Source organism: Phyllobates terribilis, unplaced genomic scaffold (genome assembly GCF_046119375.1).
Source record: "Phyllobates terribilis strain yellow unplaced genomic scaffold, ASM4611937v1 Scaffold_12__6_contigs__length_324123572, whole genome shotgun sequence".
In the NCBI taxonomy this organism is placed as follows: Eukaryota; Metazoa; Chordata; class Amphibia; order Anura; family Dendrobatidae; genus Phyllobates; species Phyllobates terribilis.
Genome location: NW_027362772.1, coordinates 242,420,781 through 242,442,163, shown reverse-complemented (window position 1 = coordinate 242,442,163; position 21,383 = coordinate 242,420,781).

The window sequence follows — 21,383 nt, the reverse complement described above, 5'->3', positions numbered from 1 at the left end:
GAGAGTTAATCGAGTCTCCTTTTGTTCAGAAATTGAAGGACAGGTCCCAACAAAGTGTCCCTTTTTCCCACAAAAAAAACATACGCCTTTTTTCTTGCTAATCTCCGGGGAGATGTATGATGTAGAGACACCCCTTAACTGCATGGGTTCTTCCACCTCCCCCAGAACTGGTTCACCCCCAGACCGCCCCCGGCAGAGGTACACAACTCCGGCAAGAAGGCCCCGGAGAAGGTGGTCGCACCCGTCTATCCCGAAGGCGTCTATCAAGACGTATGGCCAAAGACATGGCTGCCTCCAAGGACTGAGGAGTTTCATATACAGCCAAGGCATCTTTCAACCTTTCAGTAAGCCCCTCACAAAATTGACTTCTAAGGGCTGAGTCATTCCATTTGGAATCCATTGCCCATCTACAGAATTCTGAACTGTATGTTTCCACTGACCGAATCCCCTGCTGAAGGCGACGTATCCTAGACTCAGCCAAGGTGACTCGGTCAGGGTCATCATAGATGAGGGCCAGAGCTCCGAAAAACCCCTCCACAGATTGGAGAGAAACCGAGTCCTGGGGTAACGAAAACGCCCATGGCTGAGGATCGTCCTGCAATGGAGATATCACAATACCAACCCGTTGCTCCTCATTACCGGAGGAGTAGGGACGAAGTTTAAAATACAATTTGCATGCCTCCTTAAATACAAAAAACTTGTACCTACCTCCTGAAAACCTGTTCGGGGGCCGGCTATAATATCCCCACCAGGTGTGGGAAAGACTTAGTGCAACACAGAGGAAAAAGGGAAAGGGAGCCCAGACACTAGGGAAAGGGGGAAGTGGAGACCTCCTAATCTGATCTGGTATCACCCTGTCTCAACTACCGTCCCTATATTGCCTCCTCAGCAATCGCCGCACGCGTGCCTCGCCATACTTTCCCTGGCGTATGGCTTCGGCTAGGGATGGAAGGAGATGAGCACTAGTCAACCTCCACTAAACTCTATAGACAACAAGAGTGGACAAAACAAGGGAAATGGCTTAGCTTTAGATGAACTCCGAATATGCACATGGCATCAAGCTCCAGAGAGGATGAAGTACTGCTCCAGCTGAGTCTCACAAGCAGAAATAGATATAGCCGGCGACTCCCTCTCAGACACACCAGGTATATATACACCCAGGCCAGAGAGCTAATTAGCAAGAGAGAGGTAGCCACTCGGTCCTAAAGACTGCCTCTTATCTAAGAAGCTGTCTGCAATGCCAAACAGAGATCTCCTGCAACCCACTACAGGGTGACTGTCTGTCACCTCTGACACACCAGTGAAAGCAGGGCGGCGAGTAAGAGGGCGGGACCGAGCACTGCGGCTAGGCCACATAGAAAACCGGGACCTAGATTAGGGAGCCGGCTGAGGGAGCGAGAGCGGCACGATGGTGACAGGATGGCGCTGGCAGGGAGATTTGTGCTGTAGGCACACAGAGCCGCCAGCGCCCGGCAGAGCCTTTGAAGAGTCCCTGCGTTCCATGGGGTCCCTATACTGCATCGGGAGAGCGGCTGAAGAGGGACTGTGGAGAATAAGGAGGAGGTACCTTGTGATGTGAGTCCGGCCCCTTCTTCTCATGTGTGAGGATGGCATCAGGAGCCTCTGAGGGAGGGGGTTCACTGCCCACCAGTGACCCCCCTCCCTCGGAGGCTCCCTGCGAACAGCATCCTCCTTCCCGTACCGCTATGGTCCCAGCCGGTGTAGAAGATGGTGTTGACCCCTAAAAGGGAAAAGGTCACTGCTAGTGACACCGTCTTCCTCCTGGCCCCCTCGGAGGAGGGGTCTGGTGTGGGGAATGGGCAAGGACCGGCCACCGGAAATCACCCTGAAGCACCGTGAGGCGACAGGGGAAAAAGGTCCTGCCTAGCGGGTCCGAGAGTAGGTGATATGGGCGACACCACACTGCTCTCTCGGTCTCACCTGTGCGGGAAAACAGGGTGAGACATTACACCCTGTTACACTGGGAAGGAAAAATCTGAAAGAAAAAGGGAAAAGATTAATAAAACACAACAGGGTACCTAAAAGGAAAAAGACGGCTCTGGGATCAGATCCAGGTCTGCCTCCTACAGACACTAAGCAAAAACTGATTGGTTTGGCTCCGGTTGGTGGGTGTATACTACTGAGGAGGAGCTAACTTATTTTTGTGGCATAGTGTCAGCCTCCTAGTGGCAGCAGAATGCACCCATGGTTTCCTGTGTCACTCAATGAAGCGATAGAGAAAGTTATTTGTTCCATTTTTTGAGACTCGTAAGGTTTTTATTTTTCCGTAGTTCTTCTGTGTGAGATTATCTTTTTTTGTGTGATGAGCTGACATGTTTATTTGAGGCAAATACGATGTCTTGATAGCTTTCCAAAGTACCAAACTTTTCCAGATTCTTCAATCGCTGTTACTTTGGATACTTTGAAAAATTTTCTCAAGTACCCAACTTGTATACTGGGAAATATAGATAGATTTAAGAAGAGGTTGTCCACAACTAATCATGTCATGTGGCATAAATGTGTCACCCCAGGCCTGGATGCCACAAACTTGTAAGGCTGTGTCTGAGAGCAGGAGGGAGGTTCTCTGGTCATGGACCATTTGCATGCAGCACCTCCTGTCCCAGGCCAGTAGGGGGAGCAGGCTGCCCCTATAAAAAGTGGTACTGAGGGCAGGGTTAGAGAGACCAGGACCCACTTCTGAAGCATCCAGAAGAGTTCCCAGAAGAGAGGGACAGGTCAGCCGCAGCTGAGGAGTCCAGGAGGCAAAGGAGGAACAGAAAGCCAGGGACAGAGGCGACGAGAGCCGGTCCTGGCAGAGAGAGACCACACAACCGGACACTGGGGTCCGAGGCTGTCAGGGTTGCAAGCCCTGCAGCAGATAACCAACCCGCAAGGGATTTCAGGTCCCTTGGCCAAGAAGCCTGGAGGTTCCGCCACACAGAGGGACCGGTACAGCACAGAGAAGCTACAGGTACCTAAGGCCCGAGTCGCAAGCCATACAGGCGTAGTACACGGCAAGCTCAGGGACGTGGGCTATCATACCACTAAAGGGGGAGATAGTCAGCAAGGGCAGAGAGAGAGAACGGTAGGCCTACCCACTCACCCTGACCAACGGAGCTCGCCCGAATGCCCTCAGACACCCAGGTCCATTCCTACCCTGTACTCCTGGTGGGTCTGTGATAAGATCAGTAAAAGACCCTGGACTGCATTCTTGGACTCTGTGTGGTTACTGCTGCGCCTGCACCATCACCCCCAGCATCCTATTACCTGCCCTGAGGCTACACTCCTCCCGTGGGGAGTCGTACTATTCCCTGCTGCATCCCCAACACCAGCCTCAGGGGTCTGCCTTGCAGCAGCGGTCCTCCCTGACCGCAATCCACGGGTGGCGTAGTCGGACATTACCTACAGCACATCATAGACTACCACTGGTCTGACCACCCTGAGCCACGGGACCGGGTCGCCACTACTACTCCCAGCATTGCCATGAAGTCCGGTCTCGAGTGCCCCACGGCCCAGGGGGGCGAGTCAGCTTTGGTGTAGTCGGCAGGATTGAGACCAACCCGCCACAAACGGGTATTGCGTGCCTTAAAAAGTCTGTACACGTACCTGAAGAAGAGGTTTCCCGCCATCCAGAGCCGTTTCGCGCCATTTTCAGCTGTCTCCCGCCATCTTCCGTCGGTTCCCGCCATCTTCAGCCGTTTTCCCGCCATCGGACGCCATCTTCAGGACACCGCGCGGGAAGAAGAGGGGCGGACGTCCAAACCGCGCGAGACCCGAAGCTCCGCCCCATGCACCGACGCTGCGCAAGGTCCTGGAAGGGAGAGAGAGCGACCCTGACGTCACCAGGACGCGACGCAAGGTCCTCGTCCGGAGCAGCACCAGCGGAGCCGCGGCCTACAGAAGAGGATCGTCGGAAGGTAGGCCACGCTTAACTAGGGGGGAGGAAGATGACGGACACGGAGGGGCCTTCTACAACCAGCGGGGCTGCAGCAGCGGTGATGCCGTTCTCTATGCCCTACATCCCCGGAGCAGCCTGGCTGCCCCAATACTCAGGGGAATCCCATACCTTAACTGACTTTAGGGAAAGACTGCACAGTTTGTTCAAAGTTTATCCCCTGACGGAAGAACAGAAAGTGAGCATTCTAACGGGGCAGCTCACCGGTGCAGCCCAGCGGGAAGTGAAATCATGGTCAGATGAAGAGAAAAAGACAGTAAAGGACATTCTGACCCGGCTGCGGAGTGCCTTTGATACCCGTACCTCAGCAGAAATAAAAATGCGGTTCTATGGCTGTAAGCAGCGGGCCCAGGATAGTATGAGAGACTATGCTTTGAACCTGCAAGAAGCCCTGAGAGCTATCAAACAAGCTGACCCTGGTAGCGTGCAGGACTCTGATAAACTGTTGACTGACCAGTTCATAGAAGGTCTGCTGTCCAGCTCCCACAGAACCCAGCTGCGCGTCATGGCCCTACAGAACCCCGATTTGACTTTTGCGCAGCTCAAGGATCGGGCCATCCGAGTGCTCAGAGACCCCGCAGCAGGTGGCGCTGTAGCTTCCCGGCGCCCTGCCATCACTTACCACCAGGGGGCAGCGCCCTACCCTGCAGACCTTGTTGGGGCTGATGCACAGGCCCTAAATCCATCCCAGCCTGCAGACCGGCACCATCAGGTCCAGGAGCTAACAAAGAGTGTGGCTGCATTAACCAGGACCGTACAGTCGTTGCAGGTGGAACCATCAAGACCAATCGAGCTGGCTTCCAGTCCGGAGGATGTCCCGTGGCGTCGACAGAGGAGGATCCCGCCGTTCAGAGGGAGGCCCGCCGACCGCTACGCTGAGGATGGACAGCCGATTTGACTCCGTTGCAGTCAGCCAGGACACATAGCAAGGTACTGTACTTTAAATGGGTCCGACCTGGGGCAGAGGGCCAACCCCCAGGCATAAGGTCATCAGGCCCGTCTAATTGGCGTGATAAGTACGTGGAAGGACGCCCGGTCTTACCCGTAGTGCTGGACACCGGGTCTCAAGTGACTACCATCCCCTACGTACTTTTCAAGCGGTACTGGAGTGACGCTGACATAACCCGCTACCCAGACGATGACTTAAGCATCATTGCCAGCAATGGCCAACCCGTGCCGCAGGTGGGGTTCAGAGAGATGACCATCAAGATTGGTAAGGTGGAACTGCCGGCACAGGGAGTGATCATTGTGGACATTGACCGTCGTGAAAGTCACCCTAAAATAACTGTGGGTACTAATGTGATTGAAAACTGTCTTTCAGAAGTAATTGTGATTTTACAGCAGGTGGCGATGAATGCGAGCTCCAGCCAACAGAGGGTCCCCCAGAAAGAGATAAGAGCCCTGATGAGACGGCAGCAGGTAGAACTGTCTGGTGGTGAGATCGGTAGCGTAAGAATGAGTGACCCATTCCCCATTTCCATGCCTCCCAAAAGTGAAATGATGATCTGGTGTCGGACTGCAATCGGGTTGAGAGGCAGAGACTACCAAGCCATGGTAGAACCTGTGTACTCAGACAGCAGGCCCACCATTTTGACAGCCCGGGGGGTGGTTGATGTCCGTCATGGGAGGGTGCCCTTTCGCATTCTCAATATTGGGGAGAGGGAGGTACACTTACCCAGGTACGCTACACTTGCCAAACTGTTCGCTGTTGAGCACAAAGCTATCAGGGCCGTGGAACCGTTGCCTCCATCTCCTCAGGCGGAGGGTAATGGCTCCCAGAAACAAAAGGAGGACTGGTGCCAGAAACTCCATGTGGGTGCTGACTCCACCCCCCTGCACCAGAAACAAGGAGTCTACCGGGTGGTTCAGGAGTACGAAAGAATCTTTAGTAAGCACCCGCTAGACTTCGGAAGAGTAAAAGGGATAGAACACCATATCCCCACGGGGAGCCACCCACCAATAAAAGAGAGACACAGGCCTGTACCCCCTGCACATTATCAGAACGCCAAGGGTATGCTGAGAGAAATGAAAGAAGCTGGGGTCATTAGAGATAGCTGTAGCCCCTGGGCAGCTCCCTTAGTTTTGGTAAAAAAGAAAGACGGTACCATGAGAATGTGCGTGGACTATAGGCAAATCAATCGTATCACCCATAAAGATGCGTACCCGTTACCTAGGATAGAGGAGTCTTTAGCAGCTCTAAAATCAGCTAATTTGTTCTCTAGTTTGGACCTTACTAGCGGGTACTGGCAGGTTCCTGTGGCAGAGGCTGACAAGGAGAAGACCGCCTTCACCACCCCGATGGGACTGAGTGAGTTCAACTGTATGCCCTTCGGGCTCTGCAACGCAGCAGGGACCTTCCAGAGGCTGATGGAATGCTGTCTAGGGCACCGAAACTTCGAGACGGTCCTCCTTTACCTGGACGACGTGATCGTCTATTCAAAGACTTACGAGGACCATCTAAAGCACCTGGCCGAGGTGTTCGAAGCCCTGGCAGGTTACGGCCTGAAAGTGAAGCCTTCAAAGTGTCACCTGTTAAAACCGAAGGTCCAATACCTAGGACACGTGGTGAGTGCAGAGGGAGTAGCCACCGACCCCGACAAAGTTACAGCCATCAAGAGCTGGCCAAGCCCCTCTAACATCAAGGAAGTGAGGCAATTCCTCGGGTTGGTAGGCTACTACCGAAGGTTCATCCCCGGGTTCACTAAGATGGCAGCCCCTATGCAGGACCTCCTGATAGGGCAATCTAAATCCAGAAGTCACAAGCCACCCTTCAAGTGGGACAAGCCGGAAGAGGAGTCTTTCCGCCAGTTGAAGATGGCCCTCACGGGGGATGAGATACTAGCCTACCCCGATTATGGCCAGCCTTTTATCCTCCACACAGATGCCAGTAATGTGGGGCTGGGAGCCGTACTGTCACAGAACCAACGGGGCAGAGAAAGGGTGATCGCGTATGCAAGCCGGAAGCTGAGGCCCACTGAAAGAAACCCGGAGAATTACAGCTCCTTCAAGCTAGAATTCTTGGCAGTGGTGTGGGCCGTCACGGAACGGTTTAAGCATTACCTGGCCTCTGCAAAGTTCACCGTGTACACGGACAACAACCCGTTGACACATCTGGACAATGCAAGACTAGGTGCCCTAGAACAGCGGTGGATGGCCCGGCTATCCAATTATGACTTCACAATCAAATACCGGGCAGGCAGAACCAACGCCAACGCCGACGCCCTATCAAGAATGCCCCACCTACCCGAATGAGAAGACGACTCGGAAGAGCTGGAGGAAATAGAGCTCCCTGCGTTCCACCGGTATGGGGCCACTCAACATTCTCACCGGGTAAGAGACAAAGACTTAACCACCGTCATGTTCAACCCCTTACCCCACCACGGCTGGGCTGAAACGCAAGATAGCGACTCTGCAATACGCCTGGTGAAAGACATGTTAACCCAGGAAGACGTTAGCCCTGGCCCAGACGCTCCAGAGGAAGCCAAGCAGATATGGAAGGAGAAAAGCAGGCTATTCCTCTACGAGGGTAAGCTGTGCAGAAGGCTTGTCAATCACTGGACGTACGAGCTAACCTGGCAGATAGTGGTCCCAAGGCGAGATGCAGCAATGGTCCTGGAGGCCTACCATGACAGAGCGGGACACTTCGGGTGGAAGAAACTGGAGTTCCTACTGAGGGAGCGGTTCTACTGGGTCGGCATGAGAAGGGCCATCGAGAAGTGGAGCAGGGACTGCGGCTCATGTCACCTCAGAAGGAAGGACCGTGCCAGCCAGCAGACACCCTTGAGGCCCATCGTCACCAGGCAGCCTCTTGAGCTGGTAGCTCTGGACCATGTGAAATTGGCTCCAAGCCGGTCGGGCTACATCTATGCCCTGACAATTGTGGACCATTACTCCCGGTTCCTGGTAGTGGTTCCTGTTAAAGACCTGACAGTCCAAACAGTGGCCAGAGCCTTCCAGCAACACTTCTGCCGTCCACATGGGTATCCAGAACAGGTCTTGACAGATCAAGGTCCAGCATTTGAGGCTGAAGTATTCCAGGAGTTCTGCAACCTCTACGGCTGTAGGAAGATTCGGACAACGCCTTACCACCCGCAAACCAACGGGCTGTGTGAGAAAATGAACAAAATCGTCATCGACCTCCTCAAGACGTTACCCCTGGAAGAACGCAGCCTGTGGCCGGAGAAGCTGCCAGATCTGATTGACTTCTACAACCATATCCCGGTGAATGCTACAAATTGCACCCCGGCTAACCTGATTCGAGCAAGACCAGGTAAGCTGCCGATCGACCAGGAAATGGAAGTCCTGACACCTGAGGACACCTCCCCAGACGCGGACTGGGATAAGGAACGGCGGCTACAGTACAAGAAGGTACAGGAGAGTGTGGAGAGGAGTCTGGCTCAAGCGAGAGAAAAGCAAGAGAGGCTCTTCAACCAACACGCCCCTGCTGGTCCCCTGGAACCTGGTGAGCAGGTCCTGAAGCGGAAGAGAAGGCTTCACAAGCTGCAGTCCGACCATGACAACCCGAAGGTATGTGTGATTACCAAGGATGGAGGAGAAACCACTAGCACCGTCTCCAGAGACCACCTAAAACGGTGCCCCGAGCAACTACATGTTAGAACCTTGCTCTTAGGTTTTTTTTCCTTTGCTGGTCACATGACCTTGTTGGCCTATTTAATCCTGCTCCGCCCTTCTGGCTTTGCTGGACTTCATTGTATATCTACTTTCTAGCTAGCCTGTGCTCTGTATCTAACTCTGTTAGTTTGCTTGGTCTACGGACCTCTATGTTCTATATATGTTGTTTGTTCGTCTGTCTGCTACTATTTCTGTTAGGAGGTGTCCATTTTCCTCCCAGTCCTTAGTACTTGTAGGGATTCCTTCCCCACATCTATAGGTCTCCGTACAGACTAGTTTAGGACTTTAGCAGGTCTGATCGCAGGATCAGGTCCCCTGTTACATCGTAGGGATTCAGCTGAGTTCTATCGTAGGGACAGATCTCCTCTCTTTCCTTAGCTCTGGTAGCAGAACATAACAGTAAGTCCAGCCAAGCCAGAAGGGCGGAGCAGGATTAAATAGGCCAACAAAGTCATGTGACCAGCAAAGGAAAAATATTGTGCTCATTTCCGTCGTTGGTCTACTCAAACAGGGTGGAACGATTCTGCTCTGAAAAGTCTATTTCTTGCTGGGCTTAGTGAAAGGGTTAAAGACCTGCTAATTGCTTATCCTACACCTGAAGATTTGCAACAGGCTATGCAATTAGCTATACGGGTGGATAGAAGACTGCGTGCAAGGGTTAATGAGAGCAAATCCTCTGCTATGTCAGTTTCTGGTTATGAGAATGTGTGTACTAACAGTGGTGAACCGATGGAGATTGGATCGGTGGCACCTCGCTCTCAAGAAAAAGACCGTCGATTTTTTGAAGGCTTGTGTTTCTATTGCGGAAAATCTGGTCATTTGATTAAAGGCTGTGAGCTTCGTATGAAGAAAGAAAAAAAAATGGTCAGTCATGCCCGTATTGCCTGTTTAAATTCCAAGGGTGTATTTTTAGCTGCTTCCACGATTGCTCAGGAAAAATTAATGGAATTTCGGGTGTTTGTCGATTGTGGGTCTACTCTGAATGTAATTGATGGGGGATTCGTGGAAAGACTCAATTTAAAACCTGAACCTTTATCATCCCCCATTGCTGTGGTTTCTGTGGATGGTTCCCCTTTGAAGAATATTACTCTCAAGGTCTGTGAATTTCCTCTCACTATTAATGGTGTTCACCATGAGAAATTGGATTTGGTAGTGTTGAATAACTTGCCTTCTCCAGTAATATTGGGATTGCCCTGGTTAAAATTTCACAATCCTGTAGTGGATTGGTCTACCAGTGAAATTAAATCCTGGAGCCATAAATGTTATGACAAGTGTTGTAACGGGCGTATTGCAGCTTTGGATAGGGGAGAATTGCCTGTTCCTATTCAGGATTTTTGGAGAGTTTTTTCTGAGAAGGAATCGCAGGTTTTGCCTCCCCATAGAGACTATGATTGTTCTATTGAATTTGTCCCTGGAGCGACTCTTCCTAAAAGTCGTTTATTTAACCTTACTATTCCTGAGAGGAAGGCTTTGGAGGAATACATACAGACAAGTTTGGCCGCCGGTCACATTAGGCCCTCTAAGTCTCCTGTGGCGGTTGGATTTTTTTTTGTAAAAAAAAAAAGGACGGCGGTTTACGTCCTTGTCTGGATTTTCGTGAGATTAACAAAATTACTGTACGCAATCCTTACCCACTGCCATTGATTCCTGATCTGTTTAACCAGTTAATGGGGGCCAAGTGGTTCTCTAAAATTGACCTTAAGGGGGCATACAATCTGTTGCGCATGAAGGAGGGTGACGAATGGAAGACTGCTTTTAACACTCCTGTGGGTCATTTTGAGAATCTGGTTATGCCTTTTGGTCTTACTAATGCTCCTGCATTTTTTCAGAATCTGATTAATGACATCCTTAGACCTTTGATCGGTAAAAATGTGGTTGTGTATTTGGATGACATTTTGATTTATTCGCCGGATCTGGAGTCTCATTGGCGGAGCGTGCGTGAGGTATTACAGTTATTAATGGACAATTCGCTTTTTGCTAAGCTGGAGAAATGTGAGTTCGCTGTACAGAGAATTAGTTTTTTGGGCTACATTATCTCCAGCAAAGGTTTTGAGATGGATCCGGTTAAGGTTCAGGCTGTGCAGGAATGGCCTAGGCCTATTGGTTTGAAATCGATACAGAGGTTTTTGGGTTTCGCCAATTACTACAGAAAATTCATAAAAAATTTTTCTAGTATTGTCAAACCTCTGACTGATCTCACCAGGAAAGGTGCTGATGCAGTTCAGTGGTCTTCTGAGGCCATTGAAGCTTTTGTGTATCTCAAGGAGAGGTTCACCTCTGCTCCCATCCTTATGCAGCCTGATGTTACTAGGCCGTTTTTGGTTGAGGTTGATGCTTCCTCTGTGGGGGTTGGCGCAGTATTGTCTCAGGATAACGGGGATGGATTACATCCCTGTGCCTTTTTTTCAAAAAAATTTTCGGAGACTGAACTGAATTACGATATTGGTAATCGGGAATTATTGGCTATTAAACTCGCATTTGAACACTGGCGCCACTTCTTGGAAGGTGCGGAATTTCCCGTTCAGGTTCTTATGGATCATAAAAATCTGATATATCTTGATGCTGCCAAGCGCCTGAATGCCCGTCAGGCTAGGTGGGCACTGTTTTTCTCGCGGTTTAATTTCTCCGTTACTTACATCCCTGGTACTAAGAATGTTAAGGCGGATGCCTTGTCTCGCAGTTTTTCTCCCATAGTCGGTGCTGAGAAAGAGGAGAACATTTTACAAGAAGGTGTTGTGATAGCTGCTTTGGACTCCGTTTTGGAAAATGAGATTCTTAAAGCACAGGAGAATGCCCCTTCTAACACTCCTCATGGGAGGTTGTTTGTGCCTGGGACCTTTAGGAGAGATTTGTTTGTTGAGTGTCACGAATCTCGGTTGGCAGGTCATCCCGGAATCTCTGAGACCAAGAGACTGGTGGGTCGCAGTTTTTGGTGGCCTGGATGGCAGAAGGAAGTCATTAAGTGGGTGCGTCAATGTACTATATGTGCTAGATCTAAGTCCTCACATACTCCTGCTGCGGGGTTGCTTTGTCCTTTGGAGGTTCCCAGTGCTCCTTGGACACATTTGGCTATGGACTTTATAACTGACCTTCCCCCCTCTGAGGGTTTTACTGTCATCTGGGTGGTCGTGGACCGTTTTAGCAAGATGTGTCACTTGGTTCCTTTCGTCAAACTGCCCTGCGCTAAAACTCTCGCTAAGGCCTTTGTCAAGGAAATTGTCAGACTTCATGGCGTTCCTACTGACATTGTTTCTGATAGGGGTCCTCAGTTCGTGGCTCGTTTTTGGCGTGCCTTTTGTGATAGGTTGGGAGTTCATTTGTCGTTCTCGTCCGGATATCATCCTGAATCTAATGGCCAGACAGAAAGGAAAAACCAGGATGTTGAGCAGTTCTTGCGTTGTTTTGTGGCAGACAATCAAGAGGGGTGGTCTGAGTTTCTGCCACTTGCTGAATTTGCTCTGAACAATCATACATCTTCTTCTGCTGGTTGTTCGCCTTTTTTTTGTTGTTCTGGGAGACATCCGTCGTTTGGGTCGTTCTCCAAGTTGGGATCTGCCGTGCCTGAGGAGGAGAATTTTTCCGGTGATTTGGAGAGAGTTTGGACGGATGTGCATGGTAATCTTCAGGAGGCCAACAGAAAATCTAAAGACTACTTTGATAGGAAACGACAGGAGGTTTTGTTCGCTGTTGGTGACATGGTTTGGTTGTCCTCTAGGAATCTGCGGTTGAGGATTCCTTCAAAGAAGTTGGGTCCCAAGTTTGTAGGGCCCTTTAAGGTGCTTCAGGTTGTCAACCAATCTGCTGTTAGGTTGGAGGTTCCTACCTCCTGGAGAATTAATCCGGTATTTCATGTCTCTCTGTTGAAAAAAGCTGTTGTATCGGATTGTGACGCCTCTGCCTCTGTTCCTCCGGTGGTGGAGGACGGGGAATATGAAATTTCTCGCATCCTTAACTCTAGACGGTATAGAGGTAGTTTGCAGTATCTTGTGGCCTGGAAAGGTTTCGGTCCCGAGGATAACTCTTGGGTGAGGTCGGATGATGTTTCCGCGTCCAGACTTATCAGAGCGTTTCACAGGAGATTTCCTGATAAGCCTGGTCCTAGGGGATCCGGAGGAACCTCTTAGAAGGGGGGGTACTGTTAGAACCTTGCTCTTAGGTTTTTTTTTCCTTTGCTGGTCATATGACCTTGTTGGCCTATTTAATCCTGCTCCGCCCTTCTGGCTTTGCTGGACTTCATTGTATATCTACTTTCTAGCTAGCCTGTGCTCTGTATCTAACTCTGTTAGTTTGCTTGGTCTACGGACCTCTATGTTCTATATATGTTGTTTGTTCGTCTGTCTGCTACTATTTCTGTTAGGAGGTGTCCATTTTCCTCCCAGTCCTTAGTACTTGTAGGGATTCCTTCCCCACATCTATAGGTCTCCGTACAGACTAGTTTAGGACTTTAGCAGGTCTGATCGCAGGATCAGGTCCCCTGTTACATCGTAGGGATTCAGCTGAGTTCTATCGTAGGGACAGATCTCCTCTCTTTCCTTAGCTCTGGTAGCAGAACATAACACTACAGAGTCCAAGTGAAGATCAAGATGACCTTGAACCCGCAGAGGACAAGGAAGAGATGATCAGCACAGTTCTCGGAGAGTTCCCCCGGACCTGGACTCAGATAAATGGCGCAATAGTGGTACCCGTCCTACACTTCCTTCAGCCTACCGAGCAGGAGCCTACAGGAGGACAGGAAGAACAAGAAGAGCAAGCGGCCCCAGAGGCGGAAGAACCCACGCCAGCAGCCCAGGAGAGTCAGCCCTCTGCTGACAGTGAGCCTGCCATGCCAAAGGACCCGCAGACAGCTGCCTGCCCTGCCTGTACACCCAGCTAGTAGCTATACCCTCAATGATAGTGGGGAAAGCCAGGTTGGTCCATCACCAGACAGTGGGCTACGGAGGTCAACCCGGAGCACTAGGGGTCAAATGCCAGCTCGCTGGAAGATCTAAATGTATAATGTATATATTTAATGCGTTATGTTTGTACCCTGGTTATTAATACTGTTTTCCAGTTTTTCATAGTGACAAATGGACTAAAAGGTTATGAACTTTGAGTAACCGGGACTTCCTTGTAAATATGTTCAGAGCCTAACCAAAGGAAAGAATAAAGACTGTCAAGGACTCGGGGCAAGGACAGACCCCCACCTGGTTAAGGCTCCCGTTGTGTTGGTGAAATGGACACCCGGTCACGGATCATATTGTGACCTAAAGAACTCAATATGTGGTGTTGTTTGTTATTTCTTTCCCTGTTGTGTTTATGTTATAATTTTTACCCTGTATTGTGTTTCTCGTTTAGTCCCGGAGTACTAAGCTTTCCTAGGGTGGAATGTGTCACCCCAGGCCTGGATGCCACAAACTTGTAAGGCTGTGTCTGAGAGCAGGAGGGAGGTTCTCTGGTCATGGACCATTTGCATGCAGCACCTCCTGTCCCAGGCCAGTAGGGGGAGCAGGCTGCCCCCATAAAAACTAGTACTGAGGGCAGGGTTAGAGAGACCAGGACCCACTTCTGAAGCATCCAGAAGGGTTCCCAGAAGAGAGGGACAGGTCAGCCGCAGCTGAGGAGTCCAGGAGGCAAAGGAGGAACAGAAAGCCAGGGACAGAGGCGACGAGAGCCGGTCCTGGCAGAGAGAGACCACACAACCGGACACTGGGGTCCGAGGCTGTCAGGGTTGCAAGCCCTGCAGCAGATAACCAACCCGCAAGGGATTTCAGGTCCCTTGGCCAAGAAGCCTGGAGGTTCCGCCACACAGAGCTACAGGTACCTAAGGCCCGAGTCGCAAGCCATACAGGCGTAGTACACGGCAAGCTCAGGGACGTGGGCTATCATACCACTAAAGGGGGAGATTGTCAGCAAGGGCAGAGAGAGAGAACGGTAGGCCTACCCACTCACCCTGACCAGCGGAGTTCACCCGAATTCCCTCAGACACCCAGGTCCATTCCTACCCTGTACTCCTGGTGGGTCTGTGATAAGATCAGTAAAAGACCCTGGACTGCATTCTTGGACTCTGTGTGGTTACTGCTGCGCCTGCACCATCACCCCCAGCATCCTATTACCTGCCCTGAGGCTACACTCCTCCCATGGGGAGTCGTACTATTCCCTGCTGCATCCCCAACACCAGCCTCAGGGGTCTGCCTTGCAGCGGCGGTCCTCCCTGACCGCAATCCACGGGTGGCGTAGTCGGACATTACCTACAGCACATCATAGACTACCACTGGTCTGACCACCCTGAGCCACGGGACTGGGTCGCCACTACTACTCCCAGCATTGCCCTGAAGTCCGATCTCGAGTGCCCCACGGCCCAGGGGGGCGAGTCATAAACACACCATGAAGGTTTGGATTATCTTAGAGACATCATCCTGCTCAAGTCAAGATTTTTCCAGATTGGTGTCCAAAGAAGTAGAAACAGGAAACTGGTGTAAAAACCCCTTAGTCTGGCAATCTGGCAATATTGTCCTCATTGGTGCTGCTGGTGTTAACTCTGCTCTTTCAGGACGTTCATCCAGAGGTAAAGTTATGAATAGCAGATGGCAAATCGGAATAACTCTCAGAAAGAGCTGCAGCCAGCAGCAGAGGGAAGCTTCAATCAGCATCTCTCTTTTTTGATTGTCCATCCATCGAGGAGCAAAGAGCATTACACTAGTGTATAGTCAGCAGTAGAGATGAGCGGTGTTCGACTAGAACTGTTCGCCAATCTCAAATTCGAGCTGTTTTGGGCGGTGTTCGAGTTGTTCGACGAACCCGAACGATTTGCAAAAAATTCGGCTGTTCGAGGTTATGTTCGATAACTGTTCGTGCACCAAAAGCGTGTCCTGCATGTCTGGCGCTATTTAGAGCACCAATCATGCAGGGATTGTCTGCCACTCACTGTAATGCCACAGCCATGGTGGTTGTGGCATTACAGTGATTGCCCAAATCGATGGGAACAGTGCCAACAGTGAAACATGAAAAGCCGGCAATTCAGCAGCGGCATACACCTGTACCCGACAATTTAGAACCGAAAGAATAGAGCTTCACACATAGATTAGATAGATATAAACATGTCAGCCACATATATATGAAGTACAGTGAAAGTGCTGCTTACTGTACTTGTCATTTAGCGTAAAGGATTTATCAAAAAAAATAATAGTGTTTTCATGCACCGTCTCTTTAAAAAAGCCGGCCGGCAATTCAGCAGCGGTACCCGACAATTTAGAATAGAAGGAATAGAGAATCACACATAGATTAGATAGATAGAAACATGTCAGTCACATATATAAGAAGTGCAGTGACAGTGTTGATTACTGTACTTGTCATTTAGCGTAAAGGATTTATCAAAAAAAATAATAGTGTTTTCATGCACCGTCTCTTTAAAAAAGCCGGCCGGCAATTCAGCAGCGGTACCCGACAATTTAGAATAGAAGGAATAGAGAATCACACATAGATTAGATAGATAGAAACATGTCAGTCACATATATAAGAAGTGCAGTGACAGTGTTGATTACTGTACTTGTCATTTAGCGTAAAGGATTTATCAAAAAAAATCATAGTGTTTTCATGCACCGTCTCTTTAAAAAAGCCGGCCGGCAATTCAGCAGCGGTACCCGACAATTTAGAACAGAAAGATAGAGCATCACACATAGATTAGATAGATAGAAACATGTCAGTCACATATATATGAAGTACAGTGATAGTGTTGGTTACTGTACTTGTCATTTAGTATTAAAATAAAGGATTTATTATTAAAAAAATTGGCGTGGGGTTCCCCTTAATTTTAGGCTCTAGCGGAGGTTAAGCAGACGGCTGGGGCAGATGTTTGAAGCCTGGGAAGGGGGTAATACCCACGGAGCTTCCCAGGCTACTAATATCAGCCCCCAGCTGAATACATAGCCTTTACTAGCTATTAAAATGGGGGACCCCCCCAAAAAAATGACGTGGGGTCCCCCCTAATTTAATAGCTAGCAAAGGCTAGGCAGACAGCTGGGGGCTGATATTAATAGCCCAGGAAGGGAGCCATGAATATTGGCCCCCTCCCAGGCTAGAAACACCAGCCGTCAGCCGCCCCAGAAATGGCGCATTCATAGGATGCGCCAATTCTGGCACTTAGCCTCGCTCTTCCACGCTGCCCTGGTGCGGTGGCAGGGGGTAATAGGGTTGGGGTTGATGTCAGCTTATAATGCCAGCTGACATCAAGCCCAGGTTAGTAATGGAGAGGCGTCTATAAGACACCCCCATTACTAACCCCATAGTCAAAGTTAAAAAAAACACAAACACCCAGAATAAAGTCCTTTAATTGAAATAAAGACACAATCCTTTATTGTTCTAAATTAAACCATACTTACCGTCACGCCCATTCCAGCTGAAGCCAACGATCTCCTGCAATAAAAGAAAAATAATAAAGCAACCTCATCCTTACCTTTCCATGGTTCCCACGACAGCTTCAGCTCTGCTACATCGAGATGACAGGCTGGACCGCAGCAGAACGCTGCCATCCAGCCTCTCATCCCGCAGACACTGAGAAGCGCAGGCTTGCTTGCGCTGCTCAGCGTCTCTCTGTGACGACATCCAGATGAGCCGAGTTCATGTCCAATTAACCCGGCTCACCTCATGCACGTCACTGACAGCGTGGGAAAATTCTCAAGCTGAAGCGGTGAGTGCAGGAGAATTTTCCCACGCTGTCAGTGACGTGCATAAGGTGAGCTCATGTCCAATGAACTCAGCTCACCTCCTGCACGTCACTGACAGCGTGGGAGAATTCTCCTGCACTCAGCGCTTCAGTGTGAGAATTCTCCCACGCTGAAGCGCTGAGTGCAGGAGAATTTTCCCACGCTGTCAGTGACGTGCATGAGGTGAGCCGAGTTCATTGGACATTAACTCGGCTCATCTGGATGCCCTCACAGAGAGACACTGTGGAGCGCAAGCAAGCCTGCGCTTCTCAGTGTCTGCGGGATGACAGGCTGGATGGCAGCGTTCTGCTGCGGTCCAGCCTGTCATCTCGATGTAGCAGAGCTGAAGCTGTCATGGGAACCATGGAAAGGTAAGGATGATGTTGCTTTATTATTTTTCTTTTATTTCAGGAGATCGTTGGCTTCAGCTGGAATGGGCGTGATGGTAAGTATGGTTTAATTTAGAACAATAAAGAATTGTGTGTTTATTTCAATTAAAGGACTTTTTTCTGGGTGTTTGTGTTTTTTTTAAATACTTTACTAGAAATTCATGGTGGTCATGTCTAATATTGGCATGACCCCATGAATTTCGGGCTTAGGGCCAGCTGATAATGCCAAGCTGGCCCTAACCCCTTTATTACCCAGTGAGCCACCGCATCAGGGCCCTGGATGAGTTGGGTACAGCGCCAGAAGATGGCGCTTCTATGAACGCGCCATTTTCCGGGGTGGCTGCGGACTGCAATTTGCAGCGGGGGTGGCCCAGAAAGCTTGGGCCTCCCTGCGCTGCGGATTCCAGCCCCCAGCTGCCTAGTTGTACCTGGCTGGACACAAAAACAGGGCGAAGCCCCACGTCAATTTTCTTTAAATTATTTCATGAAATAATTAAGAAAAAAAGGGCTTCCCTATATTGTTGTGTCCGGCCAGGTACAAATAGGCAGCTGGTGGTTGGGGGCAGCCCGTTCCTGCCTGCTGTACCTGGCTGGACACAAATATAGTGCGAAGCCCCACGTCAATTTTTTTTTAATTATTTCATGAATTTCCTGAAATAATTTAAAAAAATTGAAGTGGGGCTTCGCACTATATTTGTGTCCAGCCAGGTACAGCAGGCAGGAACGGGCTGCCCCCATCCACCAGCTGCCTATTTGTACCTGGCCGGACACAACAATATAGGGAAGCCCTTTTTTTCTTAATTATTTCATGAATTTCCTGAAATAATTAAAAAAAATTGAAGTGGGGCTTCGCACTATATTTGTGTCCAGCCAGGTACAGCAGGCAGGAACGGGCTGCCCCCAACCACCAGCTGCCTATTTGTACCTGGCCGGACACAACAATATAGGGAAGGCCTTTTTTTCTTAATTATTTCATGAATTTCATGAAATAATTAAAAAAAAAGTACGTGGGGCTTCGCCCTATTTTTGTGTCCAGCCAGGTACAACTAGGCAGCTGGGGGCTGGAATCTGCAGCGCAGGGAGGCCCAAGCTTTCTGGGCCCCCCCCCGCTACAAATTGCAGTCCGCAGCCACCCCGGAAAATGGCGCGTTCATAGAAGCGCCATCTTCTGGCGCTGTACCCAACTCATCCAGGGCCCTGGTGCGGTGGCTCACTGGGTAATAAAGGGGTTAGGGCCAGCTTGGTATTATCAGCTGGCCCCAAGCCCAAAATTCATGGGGTCACGCCAGTATTAGACATGACCGCCATGAATTTCTAGTAAAGTATTTAAAAAAAACACAACACCCAGAATAAAGTCCTTTAATTGAAATAAAGACACAATTCTTTATTGTTCTAAATTAAACCATACTTACCATCACACCCATTCCAGCTGAAGCCAACGATCTCCTGCAATAAAAGAAAAATAATAAACCAACCTCATCCTTACCTTTCCATGGTTCCCACGACAGCTTCAGCTCTGCTACATCGAGATGACTGGCTGGACCGCAGCAGAACGCTGCCATCCAGTCTGTCATCCCGCAGACACTGAGAAGCGCAGGCATGCTTGCGCTCCTCACTGTCTCGCTGTGACGGCATCCAGATGAGCCGAGGTCATGTCCAATGAACTCGGCTCACCTCATGCACGTCACTGACAGCGTGGGAAAATTCTCACGCTGAAGTGCTGAGTGCAGGAGAATTCTCCCACGCTGTCAGTGATGTGCATGAGGTGAGCTCATGTCCAATGAACTCAGCTCACCTCCTGCACGTCACTGACAGCGTGGGAAAATTCTCCTGCAATCAGCGCTTCAGCGTGAGAATTTTCCCACGCTGTCAGTGACGTGCATGAGGTGAGCCGAGTTCATTGGACATGAACTCGGCTCATCTGGATGTCGTCACAGAGAGACGCTGAGCAGCGCAAGCAAGCCTGCGCTTCTCAGTGTCTGCGGGATGACAGGCTGGATGGCAGCGTTCTGCTGCGGTCCAGCCTGTCATCTCGATGTAGCAGAGCTGAAGCTGTCGTGGGAACCATGGAAAGGTAAGGATGATGTTGCTTTATTATTTTTCTTTTATTGCAGGAGATCGTTGGCTTCAGCTGGAATGGGCGTGATGGTAAGTATGGTTTAATTTAGAACAATAAAGGATTGTGTCTTTATTTCAATTAAAGGACTTTATTCTGGGTGTTTGTGGTTTTTTTAACTTTGACTATGGGGTTAGTAATGGGGGTGTCTTATAGACGCCTCTCCATTACTAACCTGGGCTTGATGTCAGCTGGCATTATAAGCTGACATCAACCCCAACCCTATTACCCCCTGCCACCGCACCAGGGCAGCGTGGAAGAGCGAGGCTAAGTGCCAGAATTGGCGCATCCTATGAATGCGCCATTTCTGGGGCGGCTGACGGCTGGTGTTTCTAGCCTGGGAGGGGGCCAATATTCATGGCTCCCTTCCTGGGCTATTAATATCAGCCCCCAGCTGTCTGCCTAGCCTTTGCTAGCTATTAAATTAGGGGGGACCCCACGTCATTTTTTTTGGGGGGTCCCCCATTTTAATAGCTAGTAAAGGCTAGGTATTCAGCTGGGGGCTGATATTAGTAGCCTGGGAAGCTCCGTGGGTATTACCCCCTTCCCAGGCTTCAAACATCTGCCCCAGCCATCTGCTTAACCTCCGCTAGAGCCTAAAATTAAGGGGAACCCCACGCCAATTTTTGTAATAATAAATCCTTTATTTTAATACTAAATGACAAGTACAGTAACCAACACTATCACTGTACTTCATATATATGTGACTGACATGTTTCTATCTATCTAATCTATGTGTGATGCTCTATCTTTCTGTTCTAAATTGTCGGGTACCGCTGCTGAATTGCCGGCCGGCTTTTTTAAAGAGACAGTGCATGAAAACACTATTATTTTTTTAAATAAATCTTTTACACTAAATGACAAGTACAGTAAGCAACACTATCACTGTACTTATTATATATGTGACTGACATGTTTCTATCTATCTAATCTATGTGTGAAGCTCTATTCTTTCTGTTCTAAATTGTCGGGTACCGGTGTATGCCGCTGCTGAATTTGCCGGCCGGCTTTTTTAAAGAGAGTGTCTTCTGAGCAGTTTGTCAGCTTTTGGACACCTTTGCAGGTGTTTTCTATGTGTTTCTATGTGTTTTTGTTTGCCTGCCATTGGTTTTAACGGTGTTCGACGGTGTTCTAAGGTGTTCGACGAACAGTTCGACGAACAGTTCCTCGAACATCCCGGTGTTCGACGAACCGAACCGAACCCGAACACTACGGGGGTGGCTCAACACTAGTCAGCAGCTCATGAGCTGCAGGCAATAGACAGTGTAGGAGTGAAGAATATTGCAGATATAATTCCATGTCAATCATTTGAGTCCTATTTGGCATGGGATTATAAAAGCCCCTTCAGTGTGTAGTTGTAACAGAACAGCAAGCAGCAGGAGGAGAGGGGTCTAGAGTCAAAAGACTGAGTGACAAATCTCACATCTTGAGCCAGCTCAGCTCAGAACAAAGGGCTTGCTTGCCATGTGGATATTGTGCGGTCTAAATTGCTTTGTTAAGGCAGCTATCGTTTCATAAAGAGTTATGGAGATACTATACGACCTAGCCATATATCGTGCATATTTCCGAGATCCCTGGACGGACTCCTTCCATGGTCTCAATCCGTTCTAG